Here is a 22,500-nt window from a genome sequence, read left to right as displayed (position 1 = left end):
GTGTGTGTGTGTGTGTGTGTGTGTGTGTGTGTGTGTGTGTGTGTGTGTGTGTGTGTGTCTGCGTGTGTGTGTGTGTGTGTGTGTGTGTGTGTGTGTGTGTATGTGTGTGTCCTTTAGAGTACACACATGATGGGGAAAGGAAGGAAGAAGGGAAGGGAGGGGAGAGAAAGGAGGGGAAATGAGGGGAGGGGGAGGGAAGGGGGAGAGAAGGGGAAGTGCTGTGCTACTGAATGACTGCCATGCATCGCTGTTATGGGGGAGAGAGAGAGAGAGAGAGAGAGAGAGAGAGAGAGAGAGAGAGAGAGAGAGAGAGAGAGAGAGAGAGAGAGAGAGAGAGAGTAGACGTATGTAGCTACAATAAAATAAAGCACACCAAACTAAGAAACTAAAGAAATAAAGGCGAAAGAGGGGGAGAAGGTGGAAAAGAAGGGAAAAAAGAGAGGGAGAAGGGGGGAAAGAGGAAAGCAAGGGTGAAGGAAATCCTGAGACTCATCCCCTTACTCCCTACTTTCGGGCGCCCTGGGGATTAGGGGAAAAGGGGATTATTGTTGAAACTTACTGGGGAAAGACGAAGGGAATGGGGAGGAAGGGGAAGGAGGGAGGAGGGGGTGGCGAGGAAGGGGAAGGAGGGAGATGGGGATGGGAGAGGAAGGGAGGGAATTGGATAAGCTTTGAGAAGGGGAAGAAAGGAAGGGTTTGGAGGAGAAGGACGAGGAGGAGGAGGAGGAGGAGGAGGAGGAGGAGGAGGAGGAGGAGGTGGTGGTGGAGGAGAAGATGAAGACGAAGAAGTAAGAAGAGGAGAAGTAGAAGCAGAAAACATCAACAACAATAACAACAACAAGATGAACAAGAACAAGAAAACATGTTCCAACGGGTTTTCTTTCCTTGATCTTTGAAGAGAGAGAGAGAGAGAGAGAGAGAGAGAGAGAGAGAGAGAGAGAGAGAGAGAGAGAGAGAGAGAGAGAGAGAGAGAGAGAGAGAGAGAGAGAGAGAGACTTGATCATCTGCTGTTGTTGTTGTTGTTGTTGTTGTTGTTGTTGTTGTTTTGGGGGCCACGGTGGTGTGAGCGACTGGAATGCATAATGAGGCCTGAGTGGGTGTTGTTTTTGTTATTGATGTTATTGTTGTTGTTGTTGTTCTTGTTGTTGTGGACACTAATACACGAGCTGAATGTATAATTGCATCATCCTTCTAAACTAAATTTGCTCCTGCTCTCCTTTTTATTCATTCATTCATTCATCTCATGTGTTCACTGGTTTGTTTGTGTGTTTGTTTGTTTACTGGGTTTTGTTCTCGCCTTCCCTCATTTCCATTTATGTCACGGCTTTAGAAGTCACTCATCACCTCCCCGGCAGCCTCTCACCACCACTCACCACCACAACCACCACCACCACCACAACTCATCACACACTCACAACTACTCATCACCACCGCAGTATTATGTAACCACCACCACAACCACCATCACCATCACGCTCCCTTCACCACCACCACCACCATCACCACAATGGAACCACTCATCACAGGTAGATCTCCCCCCACAGGTGCGCACTACACCTGGCCTCACCTGGACACTGGCGCCGCTCACCTGCTACCGCGGGGTAAGTACCTGCCTCTTCTCACCTGTCCGCCGCGCCTATCTGCCTAATGACTCTCCATTTACCTGTGGTGCGGGCGTCAAGGGGGCTCTCTGTCTCCTGAATGGGACTTGCAACGTGGATTTACGCGCTCAAGAACCCGGATTTAAGCGTCATGTGAGAGGGAGAGCGAGGGAGAGTGAGGGAGAGTGAAGGAGTGTCATGTTCGTGAGTCCGCAAGATTCGTATTACCTGTTCCTGAATTGAAAGGCGTGGGAGGAAGGGGCTTTAGGGGCGTTCCCAGGGTCCTCTCAGTGTTATAGGCCGGGTTTGTGATGCAAATATTGCTTGCGTGACGTCCCTGCACGTTCCTGGGTGTTGAGGGACGGGCGTGTGTACCTGGGCCTTGGCAGGACTAGGGGGTGCCAGATAGGAAGGCGAGGGGGAGGAGGTAAAGGTGAGGAAAATGATGGAGAAGGAAGTAAAATGTGATTGGTTAGACTTGGCAGGAATAGGCTGGGCGGTGGGAGGGGGAGGAACTAATTGTGGAGGCGAATAGAACAAGGTAGACGTGAGGAAACAAAAGGAAAGCAAATAGAATAAGATTAATTGATTGATTGACTGATTGACTGATTGACTGAAGCTTTACCGTACCAATAACGTTATGAAATGGAATATAAGTAATAGTGAAGACAGAAATAGTTAAAATAGGAGGAAGAGAGAAAAAATATTGATTGATTGAAGTTTTACCGTACAAATAACATCATGAAGTCTAAACATGAATATCAGGGAAGACAATAATCAAAGAAAATAATGACAACGTAGAAGGAAGAAGAAGAGGAAGAAGAAGAAGAAGAAGGAGAAGAAGAAGAAGAAGAAGAAGAAGAAGAAGAAGAAGAAGAAGAAGAAGAAGAAGAAGAAGAAGAAGAAGAAGAGAGAGAGAGAGAGAGAGAGAGAGAGAGAGAGAGAGAGAGAGAGAGAGAGAGAGAGAGAGAGAGAGAGAGAGAGAGAGAGAGAAGAGAGGAATATGAAGCACCGGCACAGGAGGAATACTAAATGAAGGAGAAGGAGAAAATACAAAACAGAGGCGTAGGAAGGAAGAACGAAACTGGTGAAGCAAACAATGATAAGAACAGGAAGTGGATATAAAGAATGAACAAGCAAGGGAGAGAGAGAGAGAGAGAGAGAGAGAGAGAGAGAGAGAGAGAGAGAGAGAGAGAGAGGGGGGGGTTAGCGTAAGAACACGTAAAAGACAGGTTACAGACGAGAGACACTGAAAGACATGGAAGGAGAAGAAGAGAAGAAGAGAGAAAGAGAGAAAAAAAGCAAGAATGAGAAAAGAAAGATGGGGTGAAAAAGATGAAACAGCAGCAACAATAGCAACAACAAAGATCGAAGAGGAATGAAAAATAAAAAAAGAAGAAAAAAGAAGAAAAAAGAAACAGACGGGCGAGTATAAAACGAGTTACAGACAGGGAGAGATCAGGAGGAGGAGGAGGAGGGGGAGGAGGAAGAGGAGGAGGTGGTGTGGGGAAGAAGGACGAAATAGGACAAGGAAGACAGATAGAGGACAACACTAAGATTAATGGCGGCTCTAAGCTTGTTTTCAAGTAGAGGAGGAGAGAGTGAGTGTGTTTTTGCAAAGTGTATCCATTTGTCTTCACACACACACACACACACACACACACACACACACACACACACACACACACACACACACACACACACACACACACACACACACACACACTTTTATACTGAATGCCACCCACATCATCATCCGCCTCTGTTACATCTGCCACATCATCTTCATCCCAGCAGGAACATCACGGGGGCAGACAGGAGCATTCCACATGACGTCACGCTACATACAACCACATAGCAGTCTTATATAATTCCTTACCACACAGATACACCAAGTACTTCTCTCTCTTTCTCTCTCTCTCTCTCTCTCTCTCTCTCTCTCTCTCTAGCAATTTTTTATGTATTTCCTCGTATTTTCCTTATTTCCTCTATACAATCACATATTTTTACTTATTTACTTCTTTCCTCAATACAATCACGTTTTTTCCCTTATTTCCCTCTCCACACAATCTTCCATACATTCCTCCATTCATAGTGTAAAACAACCACATATCTCTCCTTCTCCATTCAATCTCCCTAACTCCCTCTCCTTCCCCTTCCCTTCCCCCTCCTCCCTCCCCTTCACCACCCCAGACAGTAGTTCCCGCAGTTTAGTAGTATTTCTGGGATAAGTCGCCATACATCAGTGGAAAAGCCAGGCCGGCGAAGCTCCTTAATAGCCAACCTTACTAGCATGCTGACTGGATCATTGGGAGATATACTGCCCTCTTGTGGTTGGCTACGAGGAGGAGGAATACAAAGGAAGACCAAATAGCAAGAGATTTTAAGGTTCTTACTGGGCTGTTTGGGTGATTCTTCTACGCTCTTAGTTGTAGAGACAGAATAGTGCAGGAGGAGGAGGAGGAGGAGGGGTGCCGAATATGTAGAAGAAAACAGTGACAGACAGAAAGGTAGAATGCTGTGGAAGAAGAGGAAGAAGAGGAGGAGGAACAAGAGAAGGAGGTTGTAAGGGATGTGAGAGGAGAGGAACTAAGAAGGGAGGGCGAGAGACAGGGAGGAAGGAGAGGACGAAAAGGTAGGTACTGGCAGAAAAGGGAAAAAAGAAGAGGAGGAAGAGGAGGAAACAGAGAGGAAGAGGAAGAAGGAAGAACAAGGGCTTGCATAGTAAAAATGTGGCGGTGAGATGGTGTACAGGAAGGAGGAGGAGGAGGAGGAGGAGGATGGAGGAGAAGGAGGAGAGGAAGGCTACGAAGGCAAGCAAGAGAGACAAAGACAGACAGAGAGAGAGAGAGAGAGAGAGAGAGAGAGAGAGAGAGAGAGAGAGAGAGAGAGAGAGAGAGAGAGAGAGAGAGAGAGAGAGAGAGAGAGAGGATACCACTGTGCATGCTAGGAGAGATGGAAGAGGAGGAAGAAGAGGAGGAAGAGGAGCGTGGAAGAGTTAAGAGGAGCGTATGTTAGGTGAAAATTATGCTGCTCCTCCAGGTGGCATTGGGTTAAGTCAGCCGTGAATCCCGCACGCTACAGGTGAACTCAGGCGAATACAGGTGAACACAGGTGAATGCAGGTGAATACAGGTGAATGCTGGTGAATACAGGTGAACAGATGATTAGAGGCGAATACAAGTGAACACAGGTGAATAAATGTGAATACCCGTGAACAGGTGATTACAGGTAAATGAATGTGAACACAGGTGAGGTGAATACAGGTGAAGATCCCACGAGGCACCCATACCAGAATCTAACCTAACCCAAACTAACTTAACCTAACCTAACCTAACTTACCTAACCTAACCTAACCTATCATATCCTTAATCTTCCTTATCTAAACTAACGTAAACTTATCCTGAATAATCTCAAGTAATCCTGAATAATAAAAAAAATAATAAAAAATAATCCTTGGTAAATTCTAAATAACAAAATAATCCTTAATAATTTTTGTCACCATGTCTTCTCTTTCCCTTTCCCTCTCTTTCTCCTCTCCTTGCCTCTCCTTTTTTTCTTCCTCCTCCTTCTCCTTGTGTCTACCGCTTTGTGTTTCTCGAGCTCTCTCCTTTTTCCTTTCTTTTTCTCAGCCTGTCTCTGTCTCTCCCTCTCTCTCTCTTTTTCCGTCTCTTGTCTTTCCTTGTCCACCTTCTTGTATGTCTTAGTCCTCCTCCTTCTCCTCTTCCTCTTCCTCTCCCTTACCTTATCTATCATCGTCTCCTTCCTATCTCTCCTCCCTTCGTATTCCTCCTCCTTGCCTTGTGTAACTCTCTCTCTCTCTCTCTCTCTCTCTCTCTCTCTCTCTCTCTCTCTCTCTCTCTCTCCATGTCACCCCTGTCATTTCTTCTCCCTCACCCCGTCAACTTTCCCAGTGTCCCTGCATCACCAGCAAGACTTAACTCCCTCACCCCTCTCCCTCACCCCTCTCCCTCACACCTCACCCCCCTTCTCCTCATGTCAAGAGTGAGGGCTTAGCTTGGGGGTTGGGGGGTTGGTGGCAAGAGAGAGAGAGTTAAATTCCTCCCAAGGTTCTCTACGTCACGTCTCTGTATAGTAGTTGTGGTAGTAGTGGTTGTAGTAGTGGTGGTGGTGGTGGTGGTTAGTTTGTTTAATTTGCTGTTTTTGTGTGTTTATTTTATCTTATTTATTTATTGCTTTATTTCTTTTGGTAACTGTGATGGTGATGGTGGTGATGGTAATGGTGATGACAGCAAAAGTGATGATAATACAAGTGGTGGTGATGTTGTGATAGTGATGGTGATGATAGTGATGTTGAACTGTGATATTGTCCCTCGAGTCTCAATATTCTTTCCTGCACATTCTTCACTATTTACCATTCACAATATTATTCCTTCCGGTATTATAACTATTTCCCTCTTTCCTCTTGTTCTCTTCCTCTTTCTCTCCTCTATTCACACTCCCATTCTCTCACTCTCTGTCTTCTCTAAATGTTAATGGCCAGTAATAATTTCCTCTTTTCCTTTCATAATTATCAAGTTTTTTTTTTATTTACTTGTCTTTTTCTCTCAGTATTATGTTCATTTATTATTTTTTTTACCTGCAAATTCATGGGTTTCCTGCTTACGGATAAATTATTTTCTTTAATATTGTACCGTTATACTCTCTCTCTCTCTCTCTCTCTCTCTCTCTCTCTCTCTCTCTCTCTCTCTCTCTCTCTCTCTCTCTCTCTCTCCGTCCTTTACTCGTTTTGCTACATTCCTTCACCTTTTTATTCTGTCTCCCTCTCTCTTTCTCTCTTTCCTCCCTCCATTCTCTCTCTTTACTGCCTTCCGCCACATTTTTCCCTCGCTCTCCTCCGCCCTTCCTTTTTCTCTCCTCCGCACCCTACCGAGGAGCGAAGGCTTGGCGCAGGGCCGCGGCACCCCTCTGGCACCCCACCCCTGACACCCCACCCTGGCAACCAGCCTGGCACCCACCCTGACAACCACCCATGGCACCACCCCCTTGGCACCCTGGACCTGTTGATGGGGCCGCCCTGAGCAGTGCCTTTGAAGGGGGCTTAGAGAGACGTGGCACAGAGGCTGAGAGAGAGTGGGGGAGTGCCAAAGAGGGAATGTGGCCCTTTGGTAATGGAGATGCGAGGTTCATGTCTTTCCTTTCACTTCTTTTCCTATTCCTTGTGTCATTAGGTTTGATCAAGCTATGGATTTTAGTTACTCGTGGTTATTCTTCTCTTTTTTCGGGTTTACGTCAGTTTCCCTTGTCTGTCAGGGTCTGATTTGGCATTTGGGAACCGTTACTCAAAGTGGATGCGCTTCCTACTCTCGGACCGTGGGCAGGATTTACTCATCTATTATTTTATTTATTTTTTGTGTAGGGTTTCTAGATAAAAGCTACAGAAAGAAAAAAGATCTTCCGAAGGTGCAAGTCCCTAAAAAGAGTAGAGTCAAAAGGGTGATACAGACTTAGAGAAGCGACTTGAAACCTCCCTTTTGATACAGTTTAATTTATAGGTAGGGAGGGAAATACAGAAGCAGGTAGGGAGTTCCAGTGTTTAGTAGTAAAAGGGATAAAAGATTAAGAATGCTGGTTAACTCTTGCATTAGGGAGGTGGACAGAATATAGATGAAAGGTTGAGAATACTGGACAGATGATGCTTTTCGTTATCAAGATGCGGTGAGTTATCCAGTCTCTCATCCAGACAAGAGAATCAAGTCTTACTCTTAACTACGAGTAACTGATGGGTGATTAGAAGAGTTTGGAAGCTACCTGAAGTTACTGTACAGGATAGAAGAAGGAGGAGGAGGAAGAAAAGAAAAAGAATGAAAAGAACAACAGCAGCAGCAGCAGCAACAACAACAACAACAATAACAACAACAATGGCAAAAAGAAGAAGAAACAGAGAAGACACCTAAGCACCATCAAGAGCAGAGCGGTGTGCTAACTGTGCTTGTTGGGAAGGAGATGAGAATGGGAGAGAGGAGCGACCCCGCGTAATGAAAGAGAAAACGTGACGGAGGGTGACGGCCATTCGCTTATAAAGAACAGAAAACGGGAGGAGGGAGAGTCACCGCCGCGCCAATGAAAAGAAAATGGAGTGCCCTAAAAGCCATCTTCTAATTAATGGAAGCGATAGAGTAATTAAGGAAAGAAAACGCGCCGCTAATACCACGCGTACAAATGGCAAAGAAAACGTAATAAAATGCACAATTATCAAGATAGAAAATGGGATACGAGTGGCGACCGTGCGATAAATAAAGAAAATGGAGCGTAAAGTCAGGATGCGAAAGTAACGCAACAAAGAAAATGGAATTAGAGGAAATTAAATTAAAAAAACTGTGATATACTAAAGTAGATGAATAGAATTAATGATGCTGTTTCAGAGAGAGAGAGAGAGAGAGAGAGAGAGAGAGAGAGAGAGAGAGAGAGAGAGAGAGAGAGATCCACGCCCCCAACAAAAGTATTAATTAATTAACTTCACATTTCATTTCCGCTTTTACCTTTGTCTGTCTCATAAATGTAAAAGAAAAAAAAAGGGAAATGCGTTGTATAAATGTGCTTTTGTATTTGTTTGTTTATTTATTTATTAATTTATTTGTTTATTCATTTATTCATTTACTTATTTCTTTTACGTTTCATCAAAAAAAGTCACATTTCACGTCAAAAAATAAAAAAAGGAAAAACAAGTGAAAAAAGCAGATTACTTGAAAATAAAGAAACAAAGGTAAAGAAAGAAAAAAAAAACGAAAACAAGTAAAAAAGTAAAGATAAAGAAAAAAAAACTGGAGAAATGGAATAGATTTTTTTTCTCTCTACTTTACGTTTCATCTTCATCTTTTTCTTTCTTTACCTTTCCTTCTTTACCATTCTTATTTGTCACTGAGCGGCTTTATGTACAGATGACTTTGCCGAGGAATGAGAACAGGAAGCAGACCTAATGTGTTATGTTCTTTTTAATTATATGCTAACTACCTCTCTCTCTCTCTCTCTCTCTCTCTCTCTCTCTCTCTCTCTCTCTCTCTCTCTCTCTCTCTCTCTCTCTCTCTCTCTCTCTCTCTCTCTCTCTCTCATAATAGTAGAGAGAGAGAGAGAGAGAGAGAGAGAGAGAGAGAGAGAGAGAGAGAGAGAGAGAGAGAGAGAGAGAGAGAGAGAGAGGTCTAGTGTTTGTTATTATAAGTAGCGAAGATTAACATGTAGCAGCGTAATTACCTTGTTATAATTAGCTTGTGTGGCTTGTTAGAGCGGGCAGAGGGGGAGAAGAGGAGGAGAAGGAGGAGGAGGAGGAGGAGGAGGAGGAGGAGGAGGAGGAGGAGGAGGAGGGTTAAATAGAAAGAGGAACAGGAGAAATGAAGAAATAAAGGAATAAAGTCTTTTGTTTCGTTTATACTTTCCTTCTTTCTTTTTTTGTTTCATTGCCATTCTTCCATTCTTTATCAGTTTATTTCTTTGATTAACTGAATTCCTGTTCGTTTCTTACTCGGCTTATCTTTTGTATGTTCTTTTTATCTTCCCTTTTTTATTATTTCTTCCTTCTTTCCTTCCTTCCTTCCATCCTTTCTTTCTTTTCTTCTTTCTTTCATTCATTCATTCACACGATTCTTCAATCTATCTTTTTATCTTGCCTTTTTAAATTTTTCACTTCCTTCCCTCCTTTCTTTCTTCCCTCCTTCCCTCGTTCATTCATTCATTCTTTCTTTCATTCACTCACTCACTCACTCACTCACTCACTCACTCACTCACTCCCTCTCCCTCTCACCTACACACACATAAAACTCAGGTGCACCATTATCACCCCCTACACACTCCTCCCCCACACCTACACGCCCCTCCCCTACCCACATCCCACTCTCATCCCCTACGCCCCCATTCAAAAGTTTCCTTCACCACACCTCCCCTCCTTCCTCTCGTGCAACACCTTCCGCTCACACGCCCCCATACCCGCCACGCCCCCGTCCCTCGCCGCCACGCCCCCGCCGGCATCTCGCCACGCCGCTGCCGTCACTACGTAAACATTTGTGTTGCAGAAAGTTGCAAAGTTTTGATTGCCGTCGCAACAAGTTGGTCTTAAAGCTGTATGGATGCACGAGAGAGAGAGAGAGAGAGAGAGAGAGAGAGAGAGAGAGAGAGAGAGAGAGAGAGAGAGAGAGAGAGAGATACAAAGAAGCATAGATAAACAGATATATAGACACATAAATAGACAGACAGACAGATAGATAGACAAAAAGATACATGGACAGATAGATAGATAGACAGATAGATAGACTAACAGTTAAATAGACAGATAGACAGGCAAACAGACAGACGGAGGTAGGGAATCATGACTTACAAAAAAGTGAAAAAAAAGGAGAGAGATAAAAAAATAAGGAAAGAAAAGAACATGCAAGGAAGGAGAGAGAGAGAGAGAGAGAGAGAGAGAGAGAGAGAGAGAGAGAGAGAGAGAGAGAGAGAGAGAGAGAGAGAGAGAGAAACAGACAAACAGAAACAGGGAATCACGACCTACGAAAATGAGGAAAAAAGGAAAAAAAAGATAAAAAAAACTAAGGAAAAGAAATAAACACGCAAGGATAGCAATTAAAATCCTCGTTAAACAAATATGTAAGAAAAAAAACGGGAAATAATAATAAAAAAATTCCTTTACCCAACGAAAAAAAAAAAAAAAAAAAACAACGAAAACTGGAGAAAATGAGCACAGAACTTTAAAAGATTAGCAGAAAACTTGAAAAAACGAACGAAATCTAAAAAAAAAAAAAAAAAAAGAAAACAGTGAAACGACTAACATAACACTACAATGATGACGAGACAGGGGCGTTGACAGTAAGAGGAGGAGGAGGAAGAGGAGGAGGAGGAGTAGCAGGAGTAGCAGCAAAGAGGAAGAGGAGGAGCAGGAGGAGGAGGAGGAGGGGGAGTCGTATCCTCGCTACTTAATTAGGAAGCAAGAAGGGCGGCGTTGCAATATTACCGTAATGGCGACGTAGCGTTACATAATGAGACTTCTTTATCTCATCTCCTTACTGGGATTGCCCTTGGGAGGAGGAGGAGGAGGAGGAGAAGAGGGGGGGGGGGGTTGTAGCATGGATCATCTTTTCTTATCGCTGTTCATTTTCTTGTTAAGCCATAAGCCATACTGCTAGTTTTACTATTATTTTTTTTTTACTTTTTCTTTTTTTTTGTCTTTCGCTTTCCTTTAATTAGCCATCATATTTCTTTTTTTTTTTTTGAAGTCATCATCTCTTCTTTCTGTTTATTTCCCTTTAGTCATCAAATCTTTTCTTTTACTAAGCAATCATCTCTTCGTTTTCTGCTTTTCTTTTTTTCCTTATCAGATTTTTCTTTTATCCTTTATCAGATTTGCCAGTTTTTTCCTTTATCAGATTTTTTCCTGTTTTTTTTTTTTTAAGCAGATATGTCTTTTTCCCACTTTCTTTTACTAAGTCATTAAATGTTTCCTTCTTTTCTCTTTTCGTATAAGTCATCATATTTGTTATTGTATTTTTATCCTTTTTTTTCTCTCTCTCCCTTACTAAAATTATCAAATCTTCTTCTTTCACTCTTTTTTCTGTAAGTTATATGTCTTTTTTTAACCTCCTCCAGCTCCTCCTCTTCCTTCTCCTCCTCCTCCTCCTCCTCCTCCTCCTCCTCCTCCTCCTCCTCCTCCTCCTCCTCCTCCTCCTCATAGCTTTCCGTAGATCAGCACAACTAATATAGACTTCACTCCCTCCCTCCTTCCCTCCCTCCCTCCCTCCCTCCTTCCCTCCCTCCCTCCCTCCCTCCCTCCCTCCCTCCCTCCCTCCCTCCCACCCTCTACTTCATTATCCAGGCTTCACCCCCCTAGCCGTAACAAAGGGCGGCGATCCCCACACCAGAAGGTCTAATTCTATCTGTATCAACGCACCATACTACTGTCTTCCCCCCAACCGCCCCCCCACCCTTGTTGTCGCGGGAAAGTCGCCTCGTCTCGGTTACTCTCGGCTTTTCTCGGGTATTTTCATTCCTCTATTTTTTTTTTTCGGTTTGGTTCGGATTTTTGGTTTGTTGTTGGATGTTTATGATGATTTGTTAATTTTTTTTTTATTTATGTTATGCTTATTTTTTTTTTAGTTTGTTATTCATATTTGTTTGTGTTTTGTTTTTTCTTGTTTGTTTATTTATTTATTTTTTTGATTTGTTATTCATGTTTATGCTTATTTTTTCGTTTTTTTATTCATATTTGTACTTTTTTTTCATTAATTTACGTTTGTGTATATCGAAGTGCAGTGCTTTTTTGTTGTTGTTTTTGTTGTTTTTGTTGTTCATGCCTGTGTTCGCTCCCTGCTTCCATGTTCTCTCTCCTATTTCCTTCTCTCTATGCAATATCTTCTTATCTTCTCTCCTTTGTCCTCTTTTTTACTTTCTATCTCCCATTTCCCATGTTTTCCTCTCTTCTATGTCCTCCTTTCTCTTTGTAATCTCTTGTTCATGTCCTGTCTCTCTCTCTTGTGCCATGTTCTCTTCTCTCTCCCGTGTCCTCTTTCCGTAATCTCTTCTTCATATTCCCTTTCTCCTGTGCATTCTTCACGTCCTCTCTAAACGTTGCCGACAAAAAACGTTTCTGTCCTTGGGTTGGTGATCTCTCAACGTTCACTCTAAACTCACACGCTTAAATAATGTTGACGTTATAGAAGATAAATAGCGAGAGAGACATGAGTTGAAATGACCTTACACACACACACATACACACACACACACATACACACACACACACACACACACACACACACACACACACACACACAGGAAGGTAAAGGTAAGGTAGGAGTGTAATTAATAGTTTAGTTCAGTAATTATTCACAAAATTCACTCCTAACTCAGAATCAGGAAGCGCGACAGACATGCACACGCACACACGCTTACACGCTTTTCCGGAAGAGTGAGTGTGTGAGGGAGTGGGTGCGTGAGAGGCGGAGGCTGGGAGTGTGTGAGTGAAGATGAGGGAGTAGATAACAGTCAGAGAGAAGAAAGGAAAAGGGAAAGGGGAAAAGGAAGAAGAGAAATTAAAGTGAGTGAGTGAGTGAGAGAGAGTGGTGATAAAAGAAAAAAAAAAGGGAAGAGGAAATATTACAATGAAAGCAAGAGTGAGTGAGTATTAAGAGAGAAAAGAAAAAAAATGAAGTGAAAGTAAGAGAGAGAGCGAGTGAGAGAGAGAGCAAGGTACGGGAGGATTTATTTAAAGTGAGGATGAAAATAAGGAATGAAATATTAGGTAGTGAGAGAGATATTAAGGCGTGTGCGTGTGTGCGTGCGTCTGTGTGTGTGTGTGTGTGTGTGTGTGTGTGTGTGTGTGTGTGTGTGTGTGTGTGTGTGTGTGTGTGTGTGTGTGTGTGTGTGCTCAATAGATGTTACACTTCAATTCCTGGGAACAAGACCAGTATGTTTTGGAATCTCTCTCTCTCTCTCTCTCTCTCTCTCTCTCTCTCTCTCTCCTCTCTCTCTCTCTCTCTCTCTCTCTCTCTCTCTCTCTCTCTCTCTCTCTCACTAACGAGGGGAAACTATTGAGAACTGGACTTGCTCCCTCACCTTTTGGAGAGAGGAAAAGGGAGGGGATGAGAGAGAGAGAGAGAGAGAGAGAGAGAGAGAGAGAGAGAGAGAGAGAGAGAGAGAGAGAGAGAGAGAGAGAGAGAGAGAGAGAGAGAGAGAGAATTTCAAATGTTACTTTTACCTCACTGGCTTCCAAAGACTACATTCTACTACTACTACTACTACTACTACTACTACTACTACTACTACTACTACTACTACTGCTGTTGCTACTTTCTCTGACAGAATACGTAGGCAAAAACTCCAACCTTAGTAGTAGTAGTAGTAGTAGTAGTTGTAGTAGTAGTAGTAGTAGCAGTAGTAGTAGTAGGCCATTTTAAAGTCTCACATTGATTTGCCATTGTAGCCACGGAAACATATTGGGGATCCATACTCCCCCCACCCCCCTATCCTGGGAGGAGAGGTAGGGGGGAAGGAGAGGAAAGAAGGAAAGAAGGAGAAGATTGGTGGATTGGGAGGCAGGAGGGAGGGACGGAAGAGGTAGGTATTTGGAGGGATGGCTTTGAGAGGAGAAGGAAGAAGAGGAAGTGAGAAGGAAGGAAGAGTGGAGAGAGGGAGAGTAGGTGAGAAAGATGAAGGACGAAAGGAAAGTAGAATTAGAGATGAAAGGAGGAGTAGGGAAAAGGACAATAGATGAGAAAAAATGAAGGAAGAAACGAAAACAGTAAAATAATGTGAATGATAAACGAGGAATAACTTAAAGAAAATAATGTTAGATGGAGAAGAGTGAAGAATGTAGAACTGATTGCGTGATAAAGAAGGAAATACAGAAGAAACGTAATAAAAGAAGGAAATACAGAATAAACACAATAGAAGAATGAAATAAAGAAAAAAAACATAATAAAAGAAGGAAATACATAATAAACACAATAAAAGAATGAAATAAAAAAACAATAAAAGGAAATACAGAATAAACACAATAAAAGAATGAAATAAAAAAACGTAAGAAAAAGAAGGAAATGCAGAGTAAAAACAATAAAAGAATAAAAGAAAAAAGAAAAAAAACGTAAGAAAAAGAAGGAAATATAGAATAAACATAATAAAAAATGAAATATAGAAAAAAACGTAAGAAAAGAAGGAAATACAGAATAAACACAATAGAATAATGAAATAAAAAACAATAAAAGGAAATACAGAATAAACACAATAAAAGAATGAAGTAAAGAAAAAACCCTAATAAAAGAAGGAAATACATAATAAAACACAATAAAAGAATGAAATAAAGAAAATAAAATAAACACAAGGAAACAGGATAAACACAATAAAAGGATGAAATAAAGAAAAAAAGTAATAAAAGAAGGAAATACAGAATAAACACATGTTACAAGTTGCGTTACATAGACTACAGAGTTGCATAGACTATAAGGGTGAAGATCTAGGTGTTGGGATCCTTCAGCCAGTTCCACACTCACTCTTCCCTTCGCTACCTAACCAACAAAAACCACTAGGGCCGTAATCAGGTTCCACAGTCACGTTTGGTCCAGCAAGTTAGCTTCTGGGGAGGAGTAAAGCAGTTCCAGTCTTTTCGTAAGCTATGCAGCCAAAACGCTCCTTGTTGGTACACGCCTTAACAAATAGAAGCGTTTTGGTTCGGTAGTACGAGTATACGAAGACTGTGGAACCTGACCTTAGTGAGTTAAGCCACAGTGTTCCCTCTCCCTTTCCCTCGCTACTGTCACCAGTCACCTGTGCATCTTGTCACCTGGGCACTCGGGGCACGTGAGGGGAAGATAAACGCGCTATTTACTTGTCTTCAATTCACACACAAGCAAAGTCACTCTCCATTCACGGTACAGAAATACGCACAGAATTTCATGGGAGTCCAAGAACCCCGCACCTCTTCCCTGTGCTGGGATGCTTCCAGACGCCACACCTGCTGAGTTTTGAAGGAATTGAACCGTCTCTTTAACATAATCCAATGCCTTTTAGTAAATTTTGTTTTCTTTACCAGGATAATATTAATACTATATATTTTTTTTCAGATTTTCGTTAATATTGCGCTCTCCTCTTCCTCTTCCTCCTCCTCCTCCTCCTCCTCCTCCTCCTCCTCCTCCTCCTCCTCCTCCTCCTCCTCCTCCTCCTCCTCCGCTCAAAGGGTTCATACAAAGCACATTTTTTTCTTTCCTCTTTTCTCATTCTTTAAAATTCCTTGTTTTGGAAATTTTAAAAAAGAAAAAGTCTTTCGGTATTGAAAAGTTGTCCCCTCAGGTCCTCTTGATCGACAGAGGAGGAGGAGGAGGAGAAGGAGGAGGGGCCAGGGCAAGAAAGGAAGGGCACGAAGGGGGAGGGGGATAAGGTAAGAAAGGACTCGCATAAAAGGGAGTCTTTAATAATTTATGTTTAATAAGAGGACATGTTGAGAGATCTCTTTTTTCTCCCTTTTTCCTTTAAGCTTTTTTTTTTATTTTACCCTCCTCATCCTGTCCATCCTCCTCCTCCTCCTCCTCCTCCTCCTCCTCCTCCCTCTCATCTTCCCTCTCATCCTTTTTCCTCCTTATCCGGAAAGGAAACTTAACCCTAACAACAACATAATAGCAACATCAACAACAACAATAACAACAACAGAAGATGAACAAGAACAAGAAGAAAATGAAGTAGACCACCACCACCACCACCACCACCACCACCACCACCACCACCAACAACAACAACAACAACAACAACAACGCTACAGTTCTAAACACCCAACCCACTAAACAAGAACGAACAAGAACGGCCGGTGCGGGGTGGGGGCGGAGCGTGACGGGGTGGGGCGGGGCAGAGGGAACACTGTGGGGGGCCAAGACGGGACGGGGCAAGGCGGGGCGGGGCGGGACGAGTCTGGGATGCTCACCATTATTGCCCGGGGCGTGGCGTGGCCTGCGATATACTGTCCACGGAGGGCGGGGGTGGGGGAGGTCGAGGAATGAGTAGTAGTAGTAGAAGTAGTAGTAGTAGTAGTAGTAGTAGTAGTAGTAGTAGTGGTGGTGGTGGTTTCCGTATTGTTATTGTTGTCGTTGCTGCTACTGCTGTTGTTGTCGTAAAAGAAGGAGGAGGAAGAAGAGGAGGATGAGGAGTAAAAGAAGATGGAAAAGGAGAAGAAAGAGGAGGAGAAGGAAGATGTGGAGGAGAGTGAAGGACAAGGAGGGGAATGAAGAGGAGGCGGGATTAAGTTAGAAAAAGATATGTACAGATGGGAAGAGGAGGAGGAGGAGGAGGAGGAGGAGGAGGAGGAGGAGGAGGAAGAAGAGAGAGGAAGAGAAGGAGGAAGCGAAGAGAGAAATAAACACACAAAAACAATACTCAAAGATGTAACTCAGAGACAAAAGGAGAATAAATAAATATAAATAAATACAAGACGAAAGAAGAAAGACAGCAAGCAACGAATAAAAGATTTCAGAAGCATATTTACTGCAACTGTAGGGGGAAGAGGGAAGGGGCGTGAGGTAGGGGCGGTGATTAGAGGGCGAGGCGGAAAGCGAGATGCGAGGGGGTGAGGGGAGCAATTAAAGGGGGAGAAGGAGGAGGAGGAGGAGGTGGAGAGGATATATAGTGCAGCCAGTGAAGCGTAAAGAAAGGAACCAGACGCGGGGACACAGCGGTAACAGAAACAGGTAGATTTGAATTACTCCAATTACCTCTAATCGTCTTCCATTACCTGTATATATTTATGTCCGCTAATGACACCCAGGAGGAGGCGCGGGAGCAGAAGGAGCAGCAGGAATACGTGGAGGAGGAAAGGGACCTATTTTTAGTGCCAGAAAATGGAAAAAGGAAGGTGCAACTGTAGTATTTGTGAGGTGACTTGGGGGTACCTCGTCTCCCGACCTGGCCTGAGGGAGGTTACCTAAGGGAGGGGGCCAGGTAAATGTGCCCACGTGTAGCCCAGGTGAGGGGAAATATGTATGTAATTGTGTTTTTGCAATGAAATACTTTTGTTCTCTTGTTGCGTTGCAGGGACGGTGTTTTTAAAAGTGGATTGTGTTGAAAGATTGATTTTTTTTTTACTATTGAATTGTCTTAAAAGTTAGATTTACTACCGTGTGTGTGTGTGTGTGTGTGTGTGTGTGTGTGTGTGTGTGTGTGTGTGTGTGTGTGTGTGTGTGTGTGTGTGTGTGTGTCTCGTAAGTAGATAAGCTTGTGTTTTGTTTAAGTTAGCTTGTGTATTATAAGGTTTAAGTTAAGTGCATCTTCTTTTTTCTTACCAAGGACGTGTGCTTAAGTAAATTTGTGTTGCTATAAGTGAAAGTACTACAGCTGTGTGTTCTGGGCTTAGGGAAATGGACGAGGTGGCGGAGGAGAAGCAGGAGGAGGAGGAGGAGGAGGAGGAGGAGGAGGAGGAGGATATGAAGAGAGATAAAGAGGTGAGGATATAGAAGTAAAAGAAAAAAAAAGTATGAAAGATAATAGTGAAAGAAGAAGGAAAGAACATAAGTAAGGAATAAGATAGGAAGGAGAAGAAAGATGTGTAGAAAGATAAAGAAAAGAAGTCTTGGTGATATAGAAGTAAAAGAAAAGAAAATATGGATGATGGTACTGAATGAAAGAGAGAAGAACATAAATAACAAAGGAAGAAAATAAGAAGGAAAGAGGAAGGAGGAGGAAGACATGGAGAAAGATAAAGAAGAGATCTAGGTGATATAGAAGTAAAGATAAAAAAGGAAATATGGATGATAATACTGAATTAAAGAGAAGAGAACATGAATAATTAAGAAAGAAAATAAGAAGGAAGGAAGAAAAAGGAGGAGGAAGACATGAAATAAGATGAGAATATAGAAAAAAAATATGAAAGACAGTACATTATAAAGAACAAAAGATCAATTACTAAGGAAGAAAAATAAGAAGGAAGGAATGAAAAGGAGAAGGAGAAGAAGAAATAATCGTGTCACTACTTCACTATTTGAGGTCAGAACAGGTCGTTGAAGCCAGTAAGAGGTCGTTACTCACCTGAGACCAATCCTTACCTGATCTGAACCCTAATTAGTCTGTCATTGCAAGCCTTACCTATTCCAGTCCTTTTTCAAGATAACTACAGCGGTCCTGACTCCCAGCTACAGTATTCGCTTGTAAATCAATTCTTTCCCCTTTGATATTGAGAGTGGAACTGTATTTTTTTTCTTTTTTTGTGGTTTTCTTGTATTTGTCCTTGTATTTTTTGTATCTTTCTTTTTTTTTTTCTTTCTTTTGGTGGTTATTGTGTTTCATGCATTTATAAAATTACCGATATGCCTTTCATCTATTTCTATCTCTTCTACGTCTATATTTATCGCATTTCTTCCCGTATTCCCTGCATTTTCCTGTGTTTTATTGTATTTCCTTAGGTATTTGTCGTGATCCCTGCGTTTGTAGCACTAATGGCATGTCCTGTAGCTATTTTATCTCTTCTGCATCTTTATTTATCGTATTTCTTTCATTTCTCGTGCTTTCCGTGCGTTCACCGAGGCTCAAGGTGGGAGGGAGGGGGGAGGTGTTTTTACCCCCCATCCAGCACCTCCGTAAATCCCAGGCCGGTCATTTCACTCAGTATTTAATCTTCTTTTACTGTTTCCCTAAATCTTAAAGTTATAAAGTGAGTTTCATTTTTTCCGAGTCTTAATCTTTATCGAGATGGCGACGACGTGGAGGAGGAGGAGGAGGAGGAGGAGGAGGAGGAGGAGGAGGTGGAGGAGGAGGTGGAGGAGGAGTAAGAAGTGAAGAGGAAATAGAAGAGATAAGGGGCGAAGGAGGTTAAAGAGGAGGAAATGATTTGAAGATGAGAGGGAGATGAGGAGGGTAAGGAGGAGGAGGAGGAGGAGGAGGAGGAGGAGGAGGAGTTTCATAGAAGGATGCCTTTCATCTTTCATCATTATCGTTTTAATTATCCAAAAAGAAAGTTCCAAGTGAGTGAAATTATTATTATTGTTATTATTATTATTATTATTATTATTATTATTATTATTATTATTATTATTATTATTATTATTATTATTAGAAGTAGTAGTAGTAGTAGTAGTAGTAGTAGTATCGTTATCATTACTACTACTACTACTACTACTACTACTACTACTACTACTACTACTACTACTACTACTACTACTACTACTACTACTATCATTATCATTACTATTATTATTACCGTAGTTATTTTCTTACATTTTTCCTCTTGCTCTTTCACCTCACTATCCATTCACTCCTCCGTGTGTGTGTGTGTGTGTGTGTGTGTGTGTGTGTGTGTGTGTGTGTGTGTGTGTGTGTGTGTGTGTGTGTGTGTGTGTGTGTGTGTGTGTGTGTGTGTGTGTAAGACGATAAAGCGGCGCCGTCTCTACACCCACACCCACACCCAAACACACACACACACACACACACACACACACACACACACACCTCCGTCACAGCCTTTAGATACACTGCGTGGTAACTTGCAGGTGTTGGGGGGTGGGGGGAGGGCTGGTGTGTGGGGTGGGGGAGGATCTACCTGGCTAGTCTTTATCTACCTGTCTGTCTGTGTATGTATGTATTTATGTTGTGTCTATCTATCTGTCTATCTTTCTTTTTATTTATCTTTCTTTTTTACGTACTTATAGATCCTGTTTTTTTTTATTCTTCTTTATCATCATCATCATCATCATAATCATCATCATTATTATTATCATTATCGTCGTTTATTATTTTTTTTCCTGAGTTCATTTATTTACCTTCTTCATTAAGGTGAGGAGGTTAAGCTTGACTGATCTCCTCTTCCTCCTCCTCCTCCTCCTCCTCCTCTTCTTCCTACTAGTCGTCTTCTCCTTCGTTTTACTTGCTTGTGGAAGGAGTGATTAATGGTTACCTCCTCCTCCTCCTCCTCCTCCTCTTCCTCCTCCTCCAGCCTCTGTTACCTAATTTCCCCCCTCCACCTCTTCCCCCACCAGTCACTTCCTTCCCCTCTCCCTCTCCCTCCCCTCTCTCCTTCCCTCCCTCCCTCCACCCCTCCACATTCCTCATCCCCACACTCCCTACTTTTCCTCCATCATCCTCAACTCCCTAATTTTCCTCCATCATCTCTCCGCATCCTTTATTTTTACCTCCATTACCTCTCATCTCCCCTTTTTTTTTTTCCCTCCATATCTCTCCATTACCTCTATCTTCTATTTTCTCTCCTCTGTTGTCACTTTTTTCCTCTCTTTCTTTTCCTTATTTGTGTTTTCGATTTTTTTCCTCTCTTTCGTTACTCTTCGCTTTTCCTCCTTGTCTTATTATTTTCTCTAGGTAGATTTTTCCCTTTTCCGCTTATTTTCCTTCATTTTCCTACTTCTCTTCTTTTTTCCTTCCTCCCCCTTGTCTCTCTTTTCTCTCTCTCTCTCTCCTTATTCTTTGTCATTTTTTTCTTCCTTACTCTTCCTTATTTTATTTATTATCTATTGGTAACTTCCTCCTTTCCTTCATTTTCCCTCCTCCTCTAGCTCTTTTCCTCCTATTCTCCTTCCTCTTCATCCTCCAACCTTTCTTCCTCTCTTCATGTCTCCTTTCCTTTCCTTACCATTTCTCCCTTTTTCCCTCCTTATTCTTCCTTCTCATCCCTTCTCTTTAGGCAAACTTCTCCTTTCTTTCACTTTCCCTCCTCTTTTCCTTCACCTCCTCTATTTCCTTGTTCATTCTCCCCACACGCGTCCCCCTCTCGTTCACTCCTTCTTCACGTTACTAGTGTAGATTAGATTATTCAAACTGTGCAGGGGAATCAGGTATGGGGAAAGTAATAGCTTGGAAGGGCGTAACATTAAGAGGTACCAGCGCAGATATGATATTTATACTTATCTTAATAGCGAGGTAGTGATGACTTGGGTGTTAGTAAAGGGGAGGAAGGTACAGGTAGCAGGCCTTCCACCTTCCCTGTTTCTCCTCAGCAATGTAAAACTGATATGGTGTAATTCTGATATTCAAGAGGAAGGTTTCAAGACACTTATACTTTAATTTAGGATAGCACTTTTTTTTTTTATTTTCCTTTTGGACCGGTGCTCTAGTGGGTCTTTTTATTTTATTTTATTTTATTTTTTTTTTTTTGTGTTTTGTTGGCCCTAGCCGCTGCCCCTCCTAGATGTGAAAAGTCTTCCTGGTTTAATACAGCGTAAGGAAATAAGGAAAGCTGCAAGAAGCCATCAGGTCTTCACGTGGCGGTCCCTGAGTGAAGCGTACCTGTTCATGTCTATCATCCTTATTATTATTATTATTATTATTATTATTATTATTATTATTATTATTATCATCATCATCATTAAAAAACTAAACTAGCAACATTTATACAAGTTTGTTAAATATTATGTCTTTTGCGTCCCACTTATTCTTTTTTTCTTCCTCCTCCTCCTCCTCCTCCTCCTCCTCCTCCTCCTCCTCCTCCTCCTCCTCCTCCTCCTCCTCCTTCTCCCCTCTCTCCTTACTAGTAATTATTTACCTTTAGTTCCCAAACAGCCATGCAAGGATACAAGGATCTGCTGGTGCCCGCTTATCCTATGTAATTCTATGTAATCCTTCTCCTGGTCCTCCTCCTCCTCTTCCTCTTCCTCCTCCTCTATATTCCATCCTTCCCCATTTCCTCCACTGTCCTCCTTCACTCACTTCTCATCTTCCTCCTCCTCCTCCTCCTCCTCCTCCTCCTCCTCCTCCTCCTTCTCCTCCTAGCGTCGTTCAATAACCTACAGAGGCCCGGCACAAGCATTTAGGGTCCTCGCTTCCCCTGACGAAGACCTACAGGAAGAGGAGGAGGAGGAGGAGGAGGAGGAGGAGGAGGAGGAGGAGGAGGAGGAGGAGGAGGAGGAGGAGGGGGAGGAAGAAGAGGAAGAGGAAGGGAGGAGGGAAGGACTATATGTAATGGGGTTCACTGAACAGCAACGATGAGGAGGTTGATAGAGAGAGAGAGAGAGAGAGAGAGAGAGAGAGAGAGAGAGAGAGAGAGAGAGAGAGAGAGAGAGAGAGAGAGAGAGAGAGAGAGAGAGAGAGAGAGAGAGAGAGAGACTGATATATAAAGGTAGACAAAATTTGAGGTCACTGCCTCCAGAATTTTTCTTTCTGTATTCGAGAGAGAGAGAGAGAGAGAGAGAGAGAGAGAGAGAGAGAGAGAGAGAGAGAGAGAGAGAGAGAGAGAGAGAGAGAGAGAGAGAGAGAGATTCACACGTACACATAAAAAGTAAAAAAAATAAGAAATAACAAAAAGAGAAAAAAAAAACATAGGAAGAAAAAAAAACAAGCCAGAAAATATAAAACGAAAAGAAAGATAAAAAAGAAAAAGGAAGAAGAAAACAAATAACCAAAAACGAAATAGAGAAAAAGATAAAGTTACATGAAACAAGACACAAAATCCCCCCTCCTTCTCCTCCTCCTCCTCCTCCTCC

General features: G+C 42.4%; 2 protein-coding genes across 2 annotated transcripts in view; one reads left to right on the top strand and one right to left on the bottom strand.

The window, feature by feature from the left end:
* Positions 1-2,402, top strand: part of LOC135093407 (probable ATP-dependent DNA helicase HFM1) — a 289,819-nt gene extending 287,417 nt beyond the window's left edge. The window contains exon 34 of the transcript XR_010263340.1: positions 1,545-2,402. The gene's annotated coding sequence lies outside the window, so the exon portion shown is untranslated. The remainder of the gene's footprint in view (positions 1-1,544) is intronic.
* The window catches only part of LOC135093408 (fibroblast growth factor receptor-like 1), a 108,345-nt gene that overhangs the window by 74,449 nt on the left and 11,396 nt on the right, over positions 1-22,500 (bottom strand). The gene's annotated exons all lie outside the window — the stretch shown is intronic.

This window comes from Scylla paramamosain, chromosome 43, assembly GCF_035594125.1.
Source record: "Scylla paramamosain isolate STU-SP2022 chromosome 43, ASM3559412v1, whole genome shotgun sequence".
Classification (NCBI taxonomy): domain Eukaryota; kingdom Metazoa; phylum Arthropoda; class Malacostraca; order Decapoda; family Portunidae; genus Scylla; species Scylla paramamosain.
This window is presented reverse-complemented; position numbering and strand designations above follow the sequence as displayed.